The sequence below is a fragment of the Prorops nasuta genome, unplaced genomic scaffold (genome assembly GCF_024137725.1).
Source record: "Prorops nasuta isolate Cenicafe-Biocafe unplaced genomic scaffold, Cenicafe_Pnas_1.2 PNAS00002, whole genome shotgun sequence".
NCBI classification, from domain to species: Eukaryota; Metazoa; Arthropoda; class Insecta; order Hymenoptera; family Bethylidae; genus Prorops; species Prorops nasuta.
Window position 1 is genome coordinate 8,315,509 of NW_027116799.1, and position 25,166 is coordinate 8,340,674.

At 46.8% G+C, this 25,166-nt stretch overlaps 1 protein-coding gene across 4 annotated transcripts in view; it reads left to right on the forward strand.

The window, feature by feature from the left end:
• The window catches only part of grh (grainy head), a 79,596-nt gene that overhangs the window by 13,663 nt on the left and 40,767 nt on the right, over positions 1-25,166 (forward strand). Inside the window, exon 1 of one of the 4 annotated variants that reach the window (XM_066735649.1) lies at positions 23,855-23,945. The exons of the other annotated variants lie outside the window; for them this stretch is intronic. The gene's annotated coding sequence lies outside the window, so the exon portion shown is untranslated. Of the gene's footprint in view, positions 1-23,854; positions 23,946-25,166 lie in introns of those variants that run through there. 4 annotated transcript variants of the gene reach the window in all.

Sequence of the window (25,166 nt, forward strand, 5' to 3'; positions counted from 1 at the left end):
TCTCTTCACATTTTCTACGTTTATGCATTGTATATAGGTATTACCATAGAGGGACTTGCTTTATTTTCAACAAACTAAATTCCTTCTTCTTCCTCGTCTCTCTCTCTCTCTCTGTCCGCCTCTTATAACGCTGCTTTTTGTGTCACTGCAGGTAGGACAGCTTTAATGAAGAAAAGTTTATGCAAACTTGTTTCAATTATTTCTTAATAAGCCGATAATTTGGCCGTTTTCGGCTTGTTCCCGTAAAGTACCTACGGCCAGTCGGTTAAAATCTACATACAACTTGATTATCGGTCACGTCAAGAGAGTGGCATCGTTAAATTCGATATTCCAGTTACGAGCGCTCATATAACTATATATATATATATATATATATACATATACGTGTGCGTATGTATATAGAGGGGTGTGTATACGTATGCAGCCGCGAAAGCGCTTCTTTCTCGCGAATTTTCGGATTACAGGAGCCGCGTTTCGTATGCGCGCCAAATTGCCGTAATGACGGTGCAACGACGTAAAAACCGTTTGGTTCGTGGAAAGCAGAATGTAAGTCAGGACCCGCCTCCTCTCTTCTTGCCTCCCATCCCCTCCCCCTCCTCCAGCACCACCGTACCTCCGAGACCAAATACATCCAGGCAACCCTCTTCTTGTACGCACGAAGGCAGGCGCCTTTGATCCCGAGCCTTCTTTTCAGACTCCGATGCCCCCACTGTACATCCCGATATTTTATGGCCCTACGAAAATAATATAAGCAAATTCCCGGATTCTTATTCCACCATGAAACACCCCGGCCTCGCGCGTTCCTGCCTTTCGGAATTATATATGAAAAAAACTCCTTTTTAATCCCATCTTCCATCCATTAACGTACGTCTTTCCTGTCAGAATCTCGGAACCATCTATTTATACCAATTATTCCCACCTTACTTCCCCCAAATGCATGCAATACGTACATATATATATATATATACGTTTATAATATTGTTTTCAATCTTTCCTCTCGTCTCTTCTCTCGCCACCTTCCTCTTTCCACGCACCACTCGGACGGATAAATAAAATCACTGAAGAAATTTTAATAAACTCATTTACAATCTATATATATATACGAATTTATAAATATTCCAATAGAGATATTAAGAATTCAGAATTTAAATTCACTCGTATCGCTTGGTTCGCCTCCTGCCATTCGTATTTATCTCCTCCTTTATTGCCGCGATTTGTCCCATGGTGGACAGAGGGAAAGAGAAAGAGAAAAGACTTTGAGCCGCCAATGCTCGTAAGAATCGTTAAAAATCTATGGAAAATGAGCCTCTTTGCGTTCCGTGCGAAAGAATTAAGAATTCACCGGGATTGAAGTTCGCTCATAATTCATGTAACTCTTATCCTACTTTGCATTCACTGTAATTAGCGCGTTTTTTTGCTCCGCTAGCGTCGATCATTTATTACGATTACCGGCGATCGCGCAATTAACGCGAGGCAGCAGCCGCGCGCGTTTGCATTAACCGAAAGCCCCATTGAGAACCTTCGATTTCTGCATGCATGTATATAGGCGATCGCTTAAAAATCCTCGCAATAACTCATGCTATCGATCTAAAATTAGCGAGTGCGCGGCAGCGTCGAATTCTCCACAGTTTACACGCGATATTTCTCAATGACCGCGATTCTCCCTCTCCCTCTCCCTCTCTCTCTCTCATGCTATATCGACGACGCATGCATGGAGAACGCATCGCGCGTCAAGCGGAAATGTCCCGACGCCAGAGACAAATTCTGTTTGAACTCGTGAGTAATTACGAGACGGTGTAATAATAACGATAGTGCGGTGACTTCTGGGGCCCCCCGTGCGTCAACATGTTTTCTTGCAACCAGCTATATAAGATTTTTTTCTTCCACCCCCCCCCCCCCCCCCCGCTATTCACAGACCTCTCGTCGTCTTCTTCCGAAGCTCGCCGAGCACCAGATTTGCATACGGACATGTATACGCATTAGCGAGCTTAACGTACGGCTCTGTAAATCTGCAAATCGAGCCCTCCACCTCACCCCCCTCCCCTTATTCCTCTACTTGGCCTTCGTCCCGCCTCAATTATCCCCTTTTATTAATGCAAATGGCACACGTCCTCGACTCTCCACCACAAAAGTCACTGTCAAAAACACTCGGGGTTGCTCGCGTATACAATTTCGAATTTAATTGAGATCGTGGAGAACGCTGCCAAGTTTTTCCATGAAACGCGCCGCCACCTTGTAATACACCGTTGTATATCTGAAACTCACAGATTAGCCGGGAAACGCGTTTATTTATCGCGTATCACTCGACTCTCCGGTTAAACGCGCGCGACCTACGCTCTATATCCAGGTAATTGCACTGGTAATTGCGAATTTCACCTGTCGATCGCGTTCCTTCCATTCTCTATGGTACTCGCTAATTAATTGTTTACATTTTTCAAGACTTTCCCGCATTGGCCTTATTTTGTCCGCTTTCATGAAAAACGTGGCCGATTCGATACTAACGCGAATGCCGATAAAAGCCGTTGGCTAATGTCGATCGCGATTACCATCTCGTATATACCGATTGCTTTAGCGCGACTGCTCGTATATATAAACTCGTACAGTAATTCGAGTGGAGAAAAGGGATAATAAAAATTACGAATTATTATTTTATTAAACGTATCAAGAGTCTGATAAACAATTAAAAGGCGAGGAAATCTTGTTGGAGAGAAATCTGAATATTCCGCAGGCCTCCAATAAGGCGAGAGACTCTGGATAATCCATGGTGCGAGAGAATACCCGACGATTGCCCAAAGATATCCAAAGATATTCCTCCCGCAAAATCACCTTTTACTCGCGGAGATACACGCGCATACGCGAAATACTCGATGCCCAATCGTAAATAACCCAGGCGGATATGCATGCATCGAAAGTCCCTCTCCTCCCCTTCCCCCAATATCGCTCCTTCTTCTTCTCCTCCTCCTCGGAAGCCCTACCACTTTCTGCGAAAAAACCAAAGTTTATCCTCCGACAGGTGAGAAAAGTCACGACACTCGGCGCGTAAATTCGATAAATTGACTATACCTAAATTTTCTCTCTTCCTTCGCGATGAAGCCAAACCTATATCGAACCGGGAAACTCGATAGCCAAAACGAAGACTCTGAAGAGCGCTCGGCACGAAAGGGCAGGATAAAAAAAACCTCTTGACAAATTCCTTCGAATCCTCCATTGAGAACCCCATGATTTCTCTTCAATTAATTATTATGACTGTGACAATTTAATTTGACGAGATTGGATTTTTGAAAAGTTATCGATGGTAGGGTTTGGTGTACACGTGCGAGGAGCTGCAGCGTCGGGATATATCAGGGAAGAAAATGCGAGACGCGCGATAAAAATGACGCGTGTACGGGAAGGAGTGTGAGAGACGAGAGCACATAGGCGAGCAAGTGAGATATAAGGTAAGACGATAGGACGACGGTGCGCGCGTCTTAACTTTCCCACACATTCACGACGCATCTTGTAAGTCAGAAGAGAAAGAGATGAGGGAGGAGGAAACGTCAAGATGGCCGACGAGCAGCGTCCACCAGTCCTCAAAAGGGAAAAGCTGCATCTTAGCAACGTATCCGTCTCTCTCCTTTGATTTTCCATTTCGTCTCTCTCTCTCTCTCTCTCTCTCTCTCGCTCCACCTCTCGATTTCTATCTTCCTCATTTTCCCTCCTCGCATCCCCTTTACCTATGATTTACTTTCGTCCTTTCTATATATATATTCCCAAACCCCAACCCCCTCTGTTATCTCCATCAGTCTCCCTCCTCCCCTTTACCAACACCTCCCTTCTCTCTCTATACATATATATACACAGCAATTATCATTGTCTTGCGCTTCAATTTCCATTGATTTTTTAACTACCATTCTTCCTCCCCTCGAGGTTCGCCCTTCCTCTCTCCCTCGACATCTTTTTATCCCTCCTTCCCTCTTCTCTCCTTTTCTGCCGTAAGCACAGCGATGGTTCTACGCTTTCCCCCACCCCCTCCCTATACTAAGAGGTTCCCTGCGATACCACTTGATCGACGAGCGTTAGGCGTTTATTAATGTGTGCGGCTATACTCAGAAAAGCGATGCAAAATCGACCATCCGCGCTTATATATACGTTTATCGAATTACGCTGGAGACCCTCTTAGTACCCCCCCCCCCCCTCCTTCCTACACTACAAGGACTCTAACTATATTCTACACAGCCTCTTTTTGCACCAAAGAGGAAATTGCTAGATACTCCACTTGATCGCTTTCCGACACTCTTAACGAGCCAGAGACCACCTTCCACCGATTCTCACTCTTCTATTTGATCTGTAACACTCGATTAAACCGTTCGAAGAAAAGAACCACTCCCTCTCCACACCATCGTCTATACACGAGCAGCTCTAAAGTTTACTCCAGTGCACAGTGCCGTAATATTGCAAGAATTTCATTATTCGACCTCGGAACATAAATCGTTCGGTAGCGTGATTTAAGACTGGGTTAAATTCGCTGTTTAAAATATTATACCTATTCTATATATATATATATACATTGCACGTTAAAGCGCTATCGGTAAATTTATTACACGGTTTTATCAATTTCCGTATTATCGCGCGTAAAAAGGTAGAGAGATGATGGAACAATCAAATGATGCATCAGACGGGATCCGAGCGTGGCAAAATAAGAAAGCACAGTGCACGCCGGGCATTTAGCTATTATTCACGGCTTTCTTTCGAGAAATGCATTAACGATTACGATCGGCTTCTCGCATTAGCGCTCATCACAATGGGTATAGCGCGAGATTTTCGCAATATCCTTGGGTGTAGCCGGGGGAGTAGCGTGAACGCGGCAAAACTGTGCGGATAAGGTAGAAAAAAAAAGAATTAGGGTGGAATGCGATATATTCGCGATCGAGAGAGAGAGAGAGAGAGAGAGAGAGAGAGAGAGAACGTTAATTCGTACATTTCGATCGCGATTCAGTCCGGAATGGGCTTTTACATAGGTGCAGGAGAGGGTGTTCGTTCAAGGAGGATAATTACGGCAAGCCTATAACGCGCGAGTTTTATCTGAGACTTGGATCGAATCTCTATTCAGAAAGGAGAAGCCCGAGAAACGGTTGGACGGATACGCGTAATAACAGTTTGTGCGCGTTGCCATAGCAATGTGCTCGCATGGCAGATAGAAGGAAGCTCTGAACGGACGCGCCAGTGTATATATATATATATATATAGCTACGCACAGAGAGTCGATAACTGATTTCTCGCCGACAAAACCTGCGCCAGAACTAATCTACTTTTGCAGCCGGACATTGCTTGGACATGGACGCCAATATGGATGCGTTACGCGGAAGAAACCTGATGATGTCGGAGCTACCATGGCAAATCATCCGCTCGCCGAGACGATAGACCCTGCCTATAGCTCCGCTGACGAGCCCACCTTTTCTTCCGGCAACGCCAGCATTTTCCAAGATACCTCGCCCTTTATCCACCTCCCGATGCAATTAATTAGCCGCGCGTTTCAAGAAAATTCCTACAGTCTAATAGGAGAGAAAAAATAAAAACACCGAGCTACCGCGAACGATGACTCTGTGAGATTTTATGATTGATGCGTTCCCTTCTGGCACGCTAATGAGCCAACCGTCGAATTTAATCGATTTCCAATGATTTTATTTTTATATATATATATATATATATATATATTATGATCCTGTACGAGCACGCAGTGTGCACGCGTATAAATAATATTGTAAACCGAATGTGACGTAAGAGAAGAAAATTCACCGAGCCTTTTTTTCGTCGTTAATGAGATTTAGATTGGTTTACAGGGGACATAAATCTTGTCGGGGTGAAGCTCGTAATAAGTGAATTAATCTTGCTCGGGAGCCACGGGATTTCTGTCGTAAAAAGTGCGATACCTTCTGGAAAAAGTAACGCGACGTTGGATGTGTATGAAATGGCGCATGGAATTTTGAAAAAGCTTTCTATGTACACGTATATAGATGCGCGTAGTGTAGTAGTAGTCGTGCGCGATACCACACGCTTAGACTCCTGCATGGTGGTGGATGATGGAACTAATGGAGGAAAGGTAAATAATGAGAGTCGTGCGGATGAATAATTGGGAAACTGTCTGCGGACGCTTAGCCATGCAGCTTGTTTTCAGATGTAGTTGCGCGTGAAAGGTTGAGAGGGGGGGGGGGAGGAGGAGGGGAGAGTTTAATAACAGCTTTCAGCGTTGAAATAAGCTACCAAGGCTCGGGAAGAGCCGTGATTTTTCGTGAACGGTGATTATCGGAAAGCAAGCATGTACTATGTAGCAACCAATTCCTCGGAGCGACTCGTCTCGGATCGAAAGCACCCGATCGCTACAGGCTCGGGAAGAATATAATCCGTTTGCGGAAAAACACCTCGGTCTGTACTAATGAGAGCTCCTTTTAACGCCATCGTCTGGTTAATGGACTCGCGCGGCGTTACCCTCGATTTACCACGAGACTCTCCGACGATTCGGTCTGCTACGACGCGATAATTCATCCGGCGACTATCGATATAAATCCACGCGATAATGAAGGCCGCGCGCGCGCGCACACCTTGTTAAAATAATCGCGAGCGAGATATAGCTCGCGGACCAACGACGCAATTATCCCGATAATTAATGAGTCATCGAATAATCGACGCTCCTCTACGCTTATCAGCTCCCGGCGCGATAGAATGATCATCGATTTCAACCTGTACCCGCTCGTTACCTTACAAAGTCATTGAAATCAATTCCTCCCTTCAATCTCTCGGCCGCGCGCGATAATATAAATGCATTTATTCATGGAAGCTGTGCGCGAATAAAAATCACCGGTGCTAATAAATTAACGAGCCTTGGATTAAGATTGCTTCCTCGTGTACCACGTACGTGTCTTCTGTATGTGTGTATATATAGTCTCTGCATGGAAAAAAGTGGCAGGAGAAAGAAATCGGCGCTGAGCCGGTGAAGATATTTCCAAGAGCGGGGATATATCGAAGGAATAAGCTATCGAGCCTCTCGGAGGTTTATTAAACGAAACGGCAAAGTTTCGGCGAACGTTATATAGCAGCGATAATAACGATAAGGATACGCGAATAAGGATGAGTACCGAGTCATCGAATTAAGAGAGATAACGTTATAATAATAAGCTGACAATTTTATTTAGATTCAATCGAGCCTCGTAATAAATGGACAATTAAAATAAGCATCGCGGCATCTCCGATATCACGCAGCGAGCGAACGGTCGGAATTCTTTCGCTGGGATAAAGTGGAAAATTTACAAAGTTGTTGGAGAACGGCGATGACGCTGGGATCCAGCTGAAGGATGATGCGCCGAATTCAGACACAATGACTCAGAGAGGTGCTATGGCCAAGGATGGAAAAGGAGCGAAAAGATATGGAGGGAATGATTTGGTGGAAGAGATCGAGGAAAAAGGAATAATAGGAGGGGGGGGGGGGGGAGTGAGAGAGAGAGAGAGAGAGATAAGGACTGCACGCGGGGTGTGCGATGCTACGCTGCAATAAATGCTGAGCCGGCAGCGGCGGGTTGTTCGAAAACACGCGGCAGGGGCAGCGGGATGAGGTTAACGCGGCGAATGATTCATCGGCAGCCCTAAAATAGCAATGATGTATCGTCGTAATTGGCTGAGATTTCGGCCTTAAATCTTCGCGGGCGCGTTAATTGCCGACCATGAAAACGTCCCGGTGAATCTCGACCCTCCCCCCTCCCCTCGCCACCCTGCACAACCCACCTGACACGAGACAATTTGCAGCCGTTGAAAGATAACATCCATTCTCCTGCTACGTACAATTATTTCACGAATAAACTTCATTCGTCTCGATTAATCGCGTTACCGCGCGCGCATGCGCCTTAAACGCTTATAACAATATTAATTTGTCTCTCGTCGGGAGCACAGCACGCGAAACACGACACGATTTCCACACTGTCATTATTTGAAGTTTCACTCGTTCAGTTTAAAAAGCTGCGGCTGCCGAGCGGTGAAAGAGAATACGCCTCGAGAGATCTCATTAAAATTACGCATTAGATCGGTATTTCTCCGCTCGATCGAAACTTTCGTGTCCTGAAAAAGTGGAATTTTCCGAGTCGATGAAAGATTTCGAGAAATGGCTGCGTATATACGTGCCTGTGCACCACGTTGCACTGTAGGTCGTGTAGGAAGCGATCGGGAAGGTCGGTGCGTGGATAGCGTTCATTCATCAAGGGAGTAGGAGTATCGTTTGGTTCGTTAAGAGTCGATTACGTTTCTAGACAGTCATCATTCGCGTGTTAGGCACGTTCGAGACGCGTCGCGAGCCGGGCACGCGCGCCACCGAGCTAGTCAGGAAGTTGCCAGGATCGTTTCTCGGAGGTTAACCGTAATCGAAGGGTCACAAGGGAGGAGTGAGAGGAGGGGAGGGAGGGGGATACAGATAGAGCGAGCGAGAGGAGAGAGGATGCACGGTGTATATATACAAAGCCCATCGTCGCGGTGGAGCGGCAACTCGCCGAGCGAGACGGATGGCAGCTGTTCGACGAGGAAGAACGGTGATGAGGAAGGTAGGGAGAGGGGAGGGGGGTTGGCAAGCGGCAAGAAGAAACAAGGACAGCTTCGTGCGCGGAACAAGTGCACAGGCCTGGTTGGTCTCGACGGCTGCTGCTGCTGCAGGCGGGCAGACAGGTTGTCCAGATTCCACGGAAGGTCGTTTGCTTTGCTTACCGCGGGTCGCGAGGCAGCGGAACGCCGCCGCCGCCGCCGCCGCCGTTCCGAACCTCGGCGGCCTGGAGCGAAGGAGACGGAGGAGAAGGAGAACGGCCAGACTCGCGGGGACACGTGCACGCACACGCGTACAGCCGTGTTTACATGCAGAAACTCCGTCTCTCTATCTCTCTCTCTGCATCCCTTTTCTACTCTCCTTCTTCTTCTTTTTTTTATTCCTCTCATTCACACGCACACACGCGCGCAACCCCCCCCCCTCCCCACCAGCCCTTCTACAATATTTCCAGTCCCCATCATTCATGTCTCGTTTCTGTCGTCCTACGTGAATTTCTTTATAACCTCGGCCAGGGAAGCGCGAGCGCGAATAGAGCGCACGCACACACGCGCGCGCTATCGACGATCTGCTTTCTCGGAGTGTTTGCAAACTCTCGTTCAGCAGACCGTTGTGTTTGTTTGTGTTGGCGCGAGAGAGGATGAGAGACACCGGATACCCAGTTCTGTACTGGTTCTCTTCACTGACCAGAGAAAGCTCCGCTATTGGCGTAGATTTATACGTGTATCGACAGTTTTGCCTCTGTGTGTATGTGTGTGTGATACACTCGCGTATCAAGGTTCCTCCGTGACATACCGCCACGGGAAATCCGCACCCATCTCTCTTTTTCTACTTATTTTCTCCACTCCGATATACATCTGTTGACGCAAGAACCTTTTCGTGAAAAACACTTTGATACCTCCAACTCGAATTTTATACAAAAGCGTATATAAAACTCGGATTAATCGTACTTTGAATATTCAACGGCGAAGGTTGATCAACGCAAAGATTTTAGAAATACGAAAAGAAATGAAGATATATATATATATATATACGAGTGGGAATTTCTAATGGCAAGATCGTAGAAGATCCGTAAAGTCGCGAAACCGAAAGACACGCCTTTATTCGGAGTCAAAGTAACTTTCTCTGTACATACTGACACCATGTAACGCAACCAACTTGGTAGAATCGACTTTGGCTAATACATATAGATATAGACATATAGAGTCGTGTAGAGCTACAAAGTTTCAGGCAAAGCGATCCGATGAAATCTGGAGCAGGAGATACCCGGTATATATATATATCTATATACGTGTTTGAAAACGTATATATAGCGAGAGGTTTTTATAAATGGAGAGAAGGAAAAGTTTATATATACGGGATCGTGTCGCTTGTTTCTTTTGGATTAAATGGAAAGGTGGGGGGGGGGGGGGGGGGGGGGAGGAAGGCAGCTGTGCAGGAGAGAATCCACGATGGGCTTTTTCAGGTTCTGCTTGAACGACAGGTACGAGTGGAACACAATCGGATGGAATTAGCAGAACTCGTGGGTATCTCCACATTGTTCGGGAGTAGCGTTAACGCGCTTTGAATGCCTGTATGCTCTCTGCATGCTTATACATATCAGATCACGCCCTCGGACATCGTGCAAGCAGCTGTTTTTCTTACGTCAGTGAGAGAGGAATGTCTTTGAATTACGACGGGTGTACTCTGGCGACAATTGCACTCATGCACGCGCGTCAAAAAGGGCGTGGATCGTCTTTTTGCTACACGCGCACACATACACGCACGCACACCGTGCAAGAGAGAGAGAGAGAGAGAGAGAGAGAGAGACCATTCCCCTCGAAGCAAATTACGAATGCGTTTTTGCGCATCGAGCAGCGAGTTTTTGCGTCCCGTGGGATCGATATCGTCGCGTTTCAACGCGCACGATTTATAAATCGTTGAAACACATTTAATTACGAAAGTCCGTAATCCCGACGAGCCGAGTCTCCAGCTTAAATCTGGTTTAAGGTGCGATCGCGAAGCTATTACTTAAGCCTGCAATATCGTAACTACACACTCGCCGTGCATGCAGGAGTAACCGCAATATTATCACGCGAGTGTCGCCGAGAAAAATCGGCGATATTTTGTACGTGCTTGTAACGACACTCGGTGGCTTTTACGAGTCGCGTTTTACAGCCAATAACTTGCTCGAATTGCCCGATAGCGTAGATCACGAAACCCGAGATTAATCGACAAATAGAGCTCTGCAATATGCTGCAACTTCCAATATGCAATAGCGTTATCTAAGCTCGCGTTGAATTTATCGCTCTGTCGCGTCATTGATGTTCCTGGATCACATTTCATGGACACTACTAACCGACGAGATTAAGACCATCATTTGCTTTTAAACGTCAGTACCGAATACCCTCGTTTTCCTTGATCCCTCTAGATCGCGATAAACCTATGCTTTTAACTTTGTCCAACTTGAAATTATAAAACGATTTTTTAACGCCGCCTCTCCGTGCTTACACCGCGCTGCTATATAGTGTATATAGCAGTGCAGCCACACTCGTACAGAGTTAATCTCGATATTTACTACCCTCATTCGCCTGGTAAGCTTTCATGTCTTCTACTACTGGCATTGAACAAATTCTGACAAGTAGTCAAAGCTGCAATGTCGCCACAATTTATCGCGCTCGGGTTATCCAACTCGATATATCACAGCACTAAATCTCAATAATTTATAATATGCGTAATTCATGATTTTATCATCGTCTCCTCGATGTCTTATAAATTAATCACCGAGCCTCGTTGCACTGGAGCACTAAAAATCCATGGAAACGGTGTGTGACGAGACTTGCCTCTGATCATGCTATACATACGGCATTATAATTTCATTGATAGCGCCGCGAATTACCGGATTCCACCTCGTGTTCTTATATTCTTACGAAATCTTCAGCAACGATGATACCAAAAGGATTCCAACTCGAATCAATTCTATATCCTCTATTTAACGCAACGAACCACAGCTTTCCATGTAGGTGATGACGAGATCGATCACTTCAGGGTCTAGCTGATATAACTCCAGGACGGTTATCCGAATAAGACAGTGTAATACGTACGTCAGGGGGTAAACTTTTCCATATCTATATATGTAGGTACAAAGGCAATAAGACGCTTGGACGTATGTACGCGACGCCTCGACTCGGATCGCTTTCGTAAGTTCGATCTGGTCGCGCAACGACGTCGTTTCTTCTCGTTCCACGAGCGTCGCGAGTCGCAAACTTGTCGGATTAGCCTAACGATCTCAGCTCTCGCTATCGGGCCGTTAAAGTGGCTCGGCGATGATGTCGCGATAACCCTAGCGCAGCGCCACAGGCTGCATCCAGTCCCAACGCGAGTTTATCTTTAGGGCCACCTCGCACACCCTACTTATATTACCCACAACTCTATATATACATATACCTCCGTCAAAATAAGCCTCGCGTCATCCGAATCAAAGTATTTCGTTTCCCAAATCTCTCCGAAGCGATCCAATAAACGCTATATATATATACAATTCTTTAAACGATCCTCGCCGCAATAACGAGCGTGCACACATACGGACGGAGAGCCATAATAGAGATTGCGAGTGAAATTCTTCTGGGAAATGGACTGCTCTGGTGAACGGGGCTTATCTCCCAGGACGATCTCGGAATGGCGTAGACCGAACTATATTTACTGGGAGACGGCGAGACGGCCGCGTCGCGTCTCGTCGCGGCTGCGCTTCCCGAGCGCCGGCCGCACCAGACTCGTCTCTCTTTCTCTTTCGGCCGCGCGCGCGCGCGCGCGCGCACGCTGGTGCATCGCGGTTTTCGAGCCCGCGCGCGACCTCCTGGCTCTCGCGTCGCGATCTCCGCACGCACACACGGGGGAACCGTGCGCCGCCTCCGGCTGTCTGGCGCTTCGCCGGTGATGCTGCGTGTGCATCGGTGCGCGAATGTGTGCGTTGCACGGTGGAAAGGATCAGCTCGCCTAAGCGGAGCCCCATCGTCCATCGCGCGCGCATCCGTCGCATCTCGCTGCTGGCGCGACCGAGTCGATATATGCGTGATCGCGCCAATATTCTCGAGGAACGCGCTCGTGTAGGTGTGTACGGGTGTGCGTGCACCCGATTGACGCGCATACTGCGCTAGAGAGAGAGAGAGAGAGAGAGAGAGAGAGAGAGAGAGAGAGAGTAGAGCGGAGACAGGGCGTGGTCCAGCCTTGCTCTTACTTGTAATTATGCTTATTCACTGGACTTGCAACCGCATCGATGTACTATATATATATGCGTGTTTGTGTGTAAGACCCTCAATAGACAAATCCACGCAAAGCTCGGATTTCACAATGGAATCGAAACTATTAAAATCCCTTTAAAAGCGATGAACGACATCTCCGACGACAGCACCCGTGTCACACATTTTGGCTGGGAACGCGCTGGACAGCGTGTATAATTAGCGGGGAGAAACGCCAGTCATGCGAAATTTTGTAGATGGACGTTATGTAAGTTGCACAAGGTGCCCGTTGCCGAGATCGAAACCAGCTGCAAATTGGTATGCGCGCCGAGAGTCTTGCGTCACTGCGGTGTATTTAGTGCAGATTCTCGTCTCGCGCAAATTTTATTCTCAATTCTGATCGGTAATGGAGGCTTTTTGGGTATTGTATAAAAACGAAAATTTTCTCCTTGTAATTCCGATTCTTCCGCGTGATTCGACGCCGAAAACCGGATGGAGAGGAGAGGATCTCGGCTTGTATGGATCGGTGTAGAGGGATGGAAAGTTAGAATGGCAAAAGGACAGTGGAAAAAAAAAGAGAGGCTTTGGTAAGTGACCACGGGGTACCTACGTGTTCCAGGTGGTAGTCATATATATACAAATTATGATAATGACCGATTGCTTCCCTTGCCTTTGCGTCCTTCCTCTTCTTTCGACCCCCACCCCCCCCCCCCCCCAACCTAACCCTCTTCATCCTTCCTTATTTTTTTCTTCGCGTTATACACACACACGAACCCGTATCCGTGCACTCTCATCCAATTGGTCGGCTTTTTTCTTACACACACACACACACACACGTGTGCAAGACCTATCAACGATACTTACCTCTATGATATTTTGATCCACGCGTAATGCGATACTTGTGCATATCGTTGCGCGATTGATACATCATTGAAGACACATATATATATACACTATTCGATAACCGTCCAATTATCAAACTGATTTCCACACGAGTTCCAAGTATCAGTGTTAGATGGCGCAGTCTTCGAAATTAGTCAACGGTGCCATTAATTCCCTGTCGTAAATTTCCTACATATACATGATAATAAAATGTATTCTAAAGCGCGTCATTTCCATTTCGATTTGAATATTGCGAAATCAATTAATGCAGGATAAATAATGTCGCGCGTCCGGGACACGCGCAGATTCGAGATTTTCAAGAACGAAGCTTCCCCAGCATTCATCGATATCATTGCTGCTGTCAACGAGCGTGACGCAGGGTAATGGATAATATTTTGGACACTTTCCATTAGCACATAACGCTCGTACCTTTCGCACATTTCAATCGACCGGTGAATTTTCCCGCGCGTACATACGCGACGCGTGCTTTTTAATGGCGCGCGCACGCGGCACCAAGTTTGTCCGCAGCCAGTCGACTATATCGACTGCTTCGCGAAGCGTATTAACTCTCGACATTTTCCAATACGGAAGTTCTCTATCTAGATTTTTCACTAGCCAGTCGTATCTCGACGATCTTATCGGATATTGCCAATACAAATCAAACTGGCTTGTCAATATCTTTAATGCCCCTCGCCGCTTTTATCAAATTCCATTTTATCACGCCAGAATTTTTCCAACCTGCTCGAATATCCAAGTTGCACGCGAGCAGTCCGCTCTTTTCCTCGGACCTCCAATAATATTGCCAGACGTCGTTATATACTCTACACCGTTGTACAAAATAAACCAACTCCGAGGGGTGTATAATTAAATCGGGAAAAGCGCGATGGACGCTGGAGATTTCGGTTGGATTTCGATAAACCTTATATATATATATATATATATATATATAATTACAGCATCTGAGAGAAAAGCATCGAACAAAAGTATATAGCTGACGCGTCGAGTGGATAATCTGACATTTTAGATGTGCTGCGGAGCGAAAAGAAGGGTGAGGGGGGGGGGGGGATAGGAGGAAGAAAATCGTGGTTTCAGCGCGCGCACGCGCGTAGCTCGAGGGGGATTTGCAAGGTGCGTCATAAGTTGAAAATGGTGGTCGTGGCAGAAATGTCACGAAGCTGTTGGCGTCGGGGCCGGATACGCGGAATAATCCGCGTTTCAGGAGAGATAAGCCGCGCGAGAGTCGGCGAGTGTGCATGTGCACGTGCGTCGGAGCTGCGGCGACGCGGCCGTTGCGGGGCGCGCGTGTGCGTTTTCAACAGGCCCTTCCAACACGCTATTCTTTTTATGCCCCCAACGCAGCGCGCGCACACACACACACACACACAGGCGTTCACCGACGAGCCAAAGCCGCAAGAGCGGCGCGCGCGCGTATCGATGTTTCTGCAGCGCGCGTCGAGCTATTGGACCAGAAAGCTCGACCTTTCCATCGAACGGCGCGATATCTGCTGCGGCTACACGCGCTGTATAATAATCGCTCTTGCGCCGAGTCGACGATCGAACACGTCTAAAACGCGCTCGAAACGAGCCTGGACACCGCTGCATGCGTCAAGTTTCCTTGTTACGCGCGCACGATTCGCGCTGCGTTGTTTACGACGCATAACAGTCTGCCTAAAAGCTCACCTGACTCGCAAAAATTGCTGCAGTTTCCATTTTAGCGGCAAATGATCCGTGGCTATAAAATGACTCGGTTGGCGGATTAGGAGAGACGGCCGAGAAACGGGTGCCTGGCCTTAGATAAGCCAGGACAGTGCGACGCGTGGACTGTGGTGTGTGCTCCAGTCACGAAGCAGAAGGACGCGAGTGCTACTAAAATAGCTACGAAGGTGCATATTATGTTTCCAGAGAGTGAAAGAGAGAGAGATGGAATTGCTGCGAGAAAGGAGATCGATGGATCTAGAGAAAGAGCTAGGCCGAGTCACAGTTGAGATCTAAAGGGCAAGGACACTCCAACGATCCATCTCATTCACTCTCTCTCTCTCTCTCTCTCTCTCTCTCTCTCTCTCATGCCCGCGCGCCCGCGTCACTCGTTCCATTCAAACTACAATCTCTAATCAGCTTCATTTTATGATTTAATCATGCGAGACTTCAACGTCGTACCATTGGAAGTTACAAGAGCCTACGATAATTAGGCTAGTTTTCCCAAGAGAGCCTGCGTACAAGCATCAGCAATTTATCGATCGTTTCAATAACAATTTTTCCAACTCTCCAATCACGCATTATATATATATATATATATATATATTCGTAGTGTCAATTGCGACGGAGCATGAAAACAGGATAAAAGGGCATTCGCGTTTTGCCATAATACGAGGGGGAGACTCGTATATATGTGTGTGTGTGTGTAGAGTGGCTACCGCGGTTCAAGCTCGCCACCACCACCCTATTAATTCGCCGTGAAGGCATTTTTTACGTGCGTGTAATTGCAGCGAGATTATCGGCGACGCGCTCATTACGCGTGCCGAGAGATTATTAAGACGCTGTATATCACCGAGACTGGCAAAACAAAGAGGGACAAAAAAGAAGCAGAAAAATTTCCTTTATTTTATGCAGAGCGCGAAGCAGGAAAGAACGTATAATTGAATCAGCGGAGAAACGTAACGAGGACTTTTCGAAAAGTTCCACGGTCTACTCGAAAGACACACTCGAGGATTAATCGTAATAATAATGCATGAATTAAAATTTTCTCCAGGTGGTTTTTAACATTTTCAGCTGTTCCGAGAAGTTGGCACGAACGGGAGCATTTATTTTCACGCGGTTTATGGAAATTTATACTGTCGAGGGAACAATGAACCCCTCGCGCAGTGTCCAACACACACACACGCACATAAAAATGCGAAGAGAAATGTAAATCAAGCCGGGCCGAGCGGTGTTATCATTCCGAGATTTGTTGTTAGATCGCCGAGCGGCAACGGTAACGTGGCTGCAGCAGCCTTTATATATATAATGCAATCGACTCGTGCGCGCGCGTGCCTCAGGGCTTTCATGTAAATGCGTGGCTCATTGAACTCCGAGTAAACACTGGCAGATAGCATCGAGCTTTTCTACGTGTTTCATTGAGTAATTGATTAATCGAGATGCCGATAAACAATGCGAATTTCTCCCAGAGTCTCTTGAATCTGATATCATAAATATCTCGAGAAAAATTTCAGTCACTCGACTCGTGCGAAAAGCAGCTGCAATTTTTTCTTTTTCCTTTACCAGTCAAGAATGGTCCCTTGATTCCATCTCTTCAGCAATTTTACCAAAATATTCGTAATATATTATGCAAATTTAGTCTGTGATGATTGCAACAAGAATTTGCAATATTTCTAATAACAAATGAAATTACTCGATAATATATATATATATATATATATATATATATATATATAGGCGACTAAGAGAAGCGTGCATTAGCCACGAGCGAGTATAGTCGGTGCAATAACGAAATGGAAACTGCGCATTATTCGCAGTCGATAAATCCAGTAGAGCGAGAGTACTATTATTATACGCGCGAGAGAATGACGTTATAAATTGTTATAAGAGTCGAACATTGAAAGCTTTCGCAAACACCTTCGTAGATCGCGCGTCGACGTAAACGCGATCGAGCTGTGGAAGCGTCGCGCACAGGATCGGTTTTTAAGGATCGTTCCTTCCTCTTGGACAGTATATATATATATATGTATAGGTATACATGTGTAGCGGGTCCATTAAAAGGAGTGGATCTCGCGCGAATCCTGGCAAACGCCGTGCAGATTAAGTCGTGGGACGAGTGGAATGCTCGGATTAAAGCGAGACACTAAATTCGACCTGGTGCTAGCTTCATGGTTATAAGCTGTCCTTATAGTCGTGCTCGCGCGCAGGGTCTTATCGCGCTCTTTCCAGTCGGAGGCACGAAGCTCGCACTAAAACCTGATAAATTCATCATGAAAACGTCGATGGTAACGACGACGGCGCGGTGCGTGGGTGGATCGGACGCGAGAAAGCAGCGTTTCTCGCGCGAAACCTATATATCCCCGAGACTCGCGTTCTTTCGGACAGAACGCGACTCCTTTATATGGCCATCGCAGAGTTACGGGAACGACCCTGAAGAATCTATATAGCGCGGCCGGCAAATGGCGCTCTCGTCCCGCGAAAAATCCGACCAGGACGCGTTTTCTACTGCCGCGTGCGAAAAAAAAAAGAGGAACGTCGGGTAGTTTAATCTAAATTGTCCTGGCGTCTTGGCAGATTGAAAGCTTCCCTTTAACGCTCGTTCTTACACTCTCACTGGCGCTATTATCGTTTAACTTTATTCAATCGTCAATTTCCCCTTAACTGTTATTATACGTGCGCGTACCGAAAGATAACTCGAGGTTTTAGGGACGTAAAGAGGCAGTTTAACAGCAGGTGTTTTTGCGCTCTTTGTTATTGGGTCCGCGGGAAAAAATGAGCAATCTCGTAGAAGAGAATTGGTCGATGCGAGGAAAAAGCGGTGGATAAGGTGTGTGCGTTTGGCATTGCGGGGATAATTGCGGGGCAATTGTGCCGTGGCAGTAAAATTGCGTTTTCTCGCTCGAACGTTGAAATGCGCCGCTGCCACGGTACGCGCATGCGGGGCTTGTGGGTGTTCGCGCCGTTTCTACGTGCCACGTACTGTCTAAGGTGTACGTGTCGTAAAAACGCATCAATCACGCGGCTGCTGTCCGGCGTTATCGAATCGTTCTTCGACTCGACACGTCGGCCTCGCGTGAAATGTTGCCTTGTTCCACAGCCGCTCGGACTAAATAGTCTTGTCCATTTGGCGCGGTGCCGGTATAGTGAGAGTTCCGAATGTCCAATTGCCCGACGCGACAACGCGCGATGCTTTACTTTGCAGAATTTCTTATCCGCGACACCTCGCACCCTTATCTCCTTCCTCGAAATTTTATTCTTTCCACACATTCGTGCTTTGGATTCTTTATTCCTCAAAATCTTTGTTACTGATATAATATTTTGATATATATATACATACGTATATAATTTTAGAATGCAATTGCAACGAAATTTTACGAGAAAAATTAAAGATTCTTTCACCTTTGCTTCATCTTGCATATAACTCGAGTCGAGCTGTGGATTGGGATTTAATATTGAAAAGCAACATTGATGTTCTTGTCATCGAGTTGACAAATCGCCATTAAAATCTAAATTGACGTTTCACTTTGCAATCTACTGTATATACTATCATTGATCCTCGGCTGCGCGAGGCTCTACATTCGGCATCATTATACCTAATTATTCAACGGACAACTACCAAGCGAGATATAACACAGCAATATTTAATTAGCGTGTCTGTCGCGAGCTCTCTCGGTCCGAGTCCATTGGTGCGAAGCTGCTTACGAAACACGCTGAAAATTCGATGGGCAGTTTCGATAAACTGACATTTTTCACTCGAACTTCCACTTTTCCTGTTTATATCGAAGCAACGCGATTTGCCACTCATTTATCATATTAAGTAATATCCGCTGCTGTTTTTCTTCTGCACAATTACCCATGCATGCACGTATGTATATATATATATATATATATATATATATATATATATACGTTACACATGGTACAGAGTACGCGTAGAATGTGAAAAAGAAATTGAAACGTTCTCTTTATATTACACGTGATACAATCTATATATTCCTCGTCATCTTATTAGCAAAATCGTTTGTTCGTTCGTTCGTTCGTTATTTTTATCGTTTCTCCAATTGGTAAATTGGGCGTTTGCTTATACACACACATACACACACATATATATATATAAGGATAGGAAATGCAGGAACTTTACGATTAGGGACGCGGTTGGATAGGATAATCGTGGTGCCGGTTATGGGGATGTTTCGACGAATAGCGGGCATAAAAAAGGAGGGATCGAGGGGAGGGGAAGTAATAAAAGAGCTCGGCTTGACATTACTGTCGCCAAAGACGCGAGGGGATACTCGTTTGCCCGGGCATATCTGCGGTAGATCTCTCTTTCTCCACGGCGCACGATGATACTCTCTGGCCAGCGCGGAGACTCTTATTTACAACGACAATGACCAACGTAACGACGATTCTTGGTTAAACGTGCCTCGAGCCGCGGACGCCATAACGCGCGACGACGTTTTTACGAAACGCGATAAGAATTCGAAAAGAGTAGCCCGATATATACCCGCTTTAATACTCCTCTACACCTTCATATATATATATAACCCTCGAATTATTTCTATGAAACAGACTTACGCAACTATATTCCCAAGTTTCTGCATATATATATATATATATATATACATATATTATTAATATTTTACGTCGCTCGCAAACTACTCGACGAAAACCATGATCGAATTAAAGACTATATGCATATAGTTGTATAAAAACCTGACGACAAAACTCGAAGCCATATTCCGATTCCTTCAACCTCAACCGATCAATGTTTTCGCAAAGGATCCTCGACTCGATATGCATATCAGTATCGTTTCTTTTACCACGCGAGTCTCTCGACGAATATATTAATTCATTTTATCAATCAATCCTCTTTTTTCGATCGAAAAGATGCTTATCTCAGGATCGAACGGAAATTCGCGTGGCTGTTTCGTCAGGATGGAGATTCTCCGCGGAATAATATTGGAATAATTGGCGACAGGCGTCGGCAGACGCGCCCATATATACGCTGGAGCGAGAGGGATGATTTTCAGGTGGAAGCCTGTCCGTCGGGCTGGCGGAATAAAATTTGTGCTGACGCACACCGGAATAGCGTGTAACCGCTTCATTAAGAAAACTGGTTCGTTGTGACGTGGGGCGGCTCGATTTTACTGGATTTAACAGTATATCCATGTGCTTCCCTCTTTCCTTCTCTCTTTGGTGAGATGTTTGCGGGGGGGGGGGGGGGGGGGGGAGAGTGGCGCGGGGCGACCTGGCAAGAGTGTCGGGCGCGCGCGACGTCCGAGCGCAGCCAGGGCGGTGCTCTCGATCCGGCTCGTTATGGATCGCCGCTTGAAATCGTTTTATGGGCGTATCACGACCGCGTCTTGGAAAAATGGCAGCTCGAGAAACTCTGTCCGGAACGCGCGCGAGATTCTCCGCGATCGTCGTGCGTGGCTTCGTTAAAATGGCCAATGGTGAAACTCTCCTGCGGGAAATCCGCCGCGGGCCTCTTCGATGGAGAAAAGCTGCGCGCGAGAAACCTTTGGATCCGCGTTTGCGCTATATATATAGGTATGGGTTCGTGGTTTTCCAAGGCCCCCAGCGACGCGCGAGCTTCCTCCTTCTTCGCGCTGCGTACGTCGATCGACGCAGCGCGACGCGCGATTTATTCGACGCCCGGAGTATCGCTCCAGAGGCGTCCCGAGTGGCGCGGCGCGACACCCGCGTCGATCTTCGTGATTTACGCCCATCCGTACCATAAATTTCCTGCCAAACCATCGTCTGCCTTCCTTCTCTCACTCCCGCCTATTTTTTACGAGTCCGCTCTGCGCGCCTCGATACTTCCCAAAGTACGAATTTCGAACCTACCGAATATATACACGCGCGCTTATATGTATATATATATATATATATATATATATATATACTCGATTAAAAATTCAGCTCACCGGGAGGTTTTATTAATCCCGCGACAAAATTTGCATGCCGCCGTGAGTCACGGTAGTCAAGAGTGAAAAATGCTGCTCGTAAACGGGCATCGTTTAAACGTCAAAAATGCTAATTGTACACGGTAATTAATAATAATTAATAATACGCGCGTTGTGCATTTGAAACTGCGATATCGATTTTTGAGATCGGTGTATATATGATAATTGCAATTATTATTAATGTATATAGGTAGAATCCTCCGTTACATCGACGTTCGTTATTTCCCGCGTGATTTCCGAATTTCGTCGGCTTCGTCTTCGTCGCCGGTGAAACTCTCGAAAACGAGTTTAGCGCGAGGCGCAAAAAGCCAAGCAAATCGGGATCAACAGTTTCCACGCCCGAGGTTCTTCTAGATCGAATGAATTATTCGCCCCACGAACACTCGCCAATACAGCTATATATATATATATATATATATATATATAGTGACACCGTAAAACATACATATATGTATATAAAAGAAGGCTCGCGTTCGTTCGGTTAGAGCAAATGTTTATGATCTTACCACGGTGAATAATGTCAACTTTTATCTCTCCGATTTCGAGACTTAAATGCCTAATAGAAATCGGATGTCGGTAGTCCAGTTTTTGCCGATGAACTCCGCGGGAAGAATAATTAGCTCGAAATCGTCAGGTTGCAATGCGTGCGCAGATTTATCGAGGTGAGCGTTCTTCTATACAGTATTGGTATAGTTATACACATGTATGTTGTTCAGCAGTAGTATATATATATATATATATATATATATAGGTATAGCCATCGGAGTGGCACGACGACGATCGATAAATCCTTAAAAGAAAGTCATTGAAAAATTGCGAGAGGCTAGCGCGAATTCTTGTCTCGCGGCAGGGAATTCCTGCCTCTGTGTATGTGTGTGTGTGTATAGGGCAGGCATCTCTCGCGCGTCGCAGGATGATCAAACGGGAGCATCCCAAAACAGGAATCCCGAAAACTCGATACCCGTCGTCCTCGGGCAAGTTAGCGACTGGCCCACACCCGGAAGCTGCTAATATGCAACACAGGAAGAAGAACCACCTCTCTTCTCCTTCCATTCTCCTGCACGAAACACGGCTACCAGAAAAATTTAGAGTCCCCACTCCCTCCACTCTTCTCTCTCGTCCTCCGTACGTCTATATATATATATATATATGTATGCATGTACCTTTTCCCCCGTTTCACAGAGGTTGGAAGGGGTAGGAACGAGACAGGGTCGAGAGAGCGAGATGCAGGTATATACCTATATTTATATACATAGACCTACGCACGCGTGTGTTCGTCGAAGAAGACATACACGGACACGGAGAACACAGTGGTGTCTCTTGACAAAAAGAGGGGGAGAGAGGCAGGCGACAGACACGGGGGTAGAGCGTGTGCACGCACACCTTGAAAAAAGAGTGGCCGGGACCCGGACGGGACGCGAGGGCGCGGTAAAACGCACACACACGGAAAGAAGGACCGACCGCGCTAGACGCACCAACACACCTATGCGTGCAAGCGCACCAGCTCTCTCGGATATACTCGAGAATCGAGCTACGATGGTGTGCTACGCTATGCTGTCTCGCACATAACGCTGCTGGTTCGTATGGCAGTGAGCGAGAGAGAGAGAGAGGCGAGGAAAGCGAGAGACGCGCAGTAGTAGAGTGGGGATGGAGGGGCGGGACTGCAATCGCGCGAGGACGAACACGCACGCACCGTGGCGAGCACCGACCAAGAGACCACCGAGACCCTCACGCACACACGACTCGCCCCGCTAATACCACCTTGGCCACGCACACTTGACTGTCTCGAGCGAGGCAAAGCTCTCACACTTACCTGACAAGAGATGTAAGTTCAGAAAGTGGAAGGTGCCACTTCTGCACAGTCCAATACAAGACTCCGAACCGGAAAGTTGCTCCGAAATTAGGTGTAGTTCTTAGCTTCCTGTTTTAAGGACGAATGACGGAGGGAGAGGGGGAAAAGGAGCTAAAAGAGGAAAAGGAGGAGGTGTGCGAACGAAGGAGGGAGTATGAGGAACGGAGGAGGCGGTGGAGAAGGCGGAGGCACGATAACGAAATGAACGGAGATACGTGAAAACGTGGAGAGCGGGACAGACAGGAGTGACAGAGACGGTGGGATAAGTGCTTGTTGGTGGACGGTGGACGCGCGCCAGGATCGATCTCCTCTGCTCTGCTCTGCTCTGCTCCTCGAGTCCTCTCTTCTCTCTCTCTCTCTCTCTCTCTCTCTCTTTCATCGCCTCTCCTATCGTCGTCCAATTTAACGGAAGGCATGGAAACCGGACAGTTGCGCGCACGCTATTAGCACGCTCGCTTCGCGCGACCACGCTGCTGTAATTCTTCGCTCCTTATACGCGATATTCGCGCGGGAAAAGCATCCAGTGACGAAACATTGTCCCGCAGCAACATTGTGACGCGAGTGCGACCAGCAACGAAACATACAGCAGTGCGAGCAGTGCCGGTACCACTCTGCAGAGAACGATGCGTCGCCGAGCGACGTCGACGTCGACCCTGACGTCGTCGATCCTCGTCCTGCACCAGGAACGACCGAGCTGCGCGACCCACGGATGACCCAAGGTCCATCCACTTCCAGCAACCGGACCGGGACACCTCGCACCCACAGGATTTTCTCGAACGGTGAACGTGACAGTGATTTTTCCTCAAAGCTGCGCTTGTGTTCCTCGCAGAGATGAATATTGCGACTGTTTGATAATAATAATATTGTTACGAAGGAGAAATTGAAAAACAGCGTTCTTTGTGTGTGCGTGTTTGTATGCTTCGAAACGTGTCCCTTGGGAAGCAGCATCACTTCCGGGATAAATTCCTCCACTCGTGTATTTGTATTTTCATGAAGCTATCCCGCTGGACGCGGATCGATCACTGACGCAGCTCCTCAAGGTAGTGTAATCAGTCTTTTAGCTTGCTCCGCTGTTGGAGGAGCGCGCAAAAACCGCGACAAATGTGCCCCTTAATCTCGAAATATTTCCCTCAAAAACTTTCCTCTCCTTATTCTTCTAATCCGCCATTCGAGAATCGTCCGTGCTGAAACTCTCAACGACCATCGGCGGCTCCTTTCCAACGACGAACTCTCGCTTTTTTGATTCGACTTAAAAAAGACGCACGATCATCGCGCTCTGCGTTTATTCCATACGAGTTTAATACTATATATATATATATATATGATGTGTGTGTGTGTGTGTGTGTAATTTTTATCTCTCTCAATTCTACAGAATTATTCGTACAGTGCATATTCTTGGAATGTTCCGCTCGCGTCCCTGATTCACTTTTCGCAAAAACCTCCTCAACAGCGACGATGAGATCGGTGGATAGTCTCCGGTGGTGAAACTCGCACACAAACGCAAACAGAGTTTTTTTATAAGAAAATCTGAAAGATATGTAGATTCGCGTTGGAATAGGCGCGGGTGTCGTCGGGGGGAGACTGAATGTTAATGACAAACTTTGTCATATCTAACCTTGCCGAACGTCGTTTATTTCTCGGTGAAATCCCACACCTATTCCGAAGACTAGCTTAATAAAACGGGCTTCCACACAATTGCTGCCCCTTTGACATTTCTTGCGTGGTATCGCGAGTCCTCTGATATTTCCAAATTCCCCATCGATTTTTATAGGCCCGCTCGAGCGAGCGGCCGGCCGGTCGTGCAACGATATACGAAAATAAAAAGGATCGGCAGCAGGGGAATATATATACAAGAGACACGAGCTTATACTACTGGCGAACCGGCAAGAATTTCTGATAATTAGAACGGGCGACACTTATCTTTGGTCTCGATTAATGACATCCGGGGATACTCGTCGCTCTTTTTTATTCCCATTTTTCCTGAAGAACGGTGCAGTCCC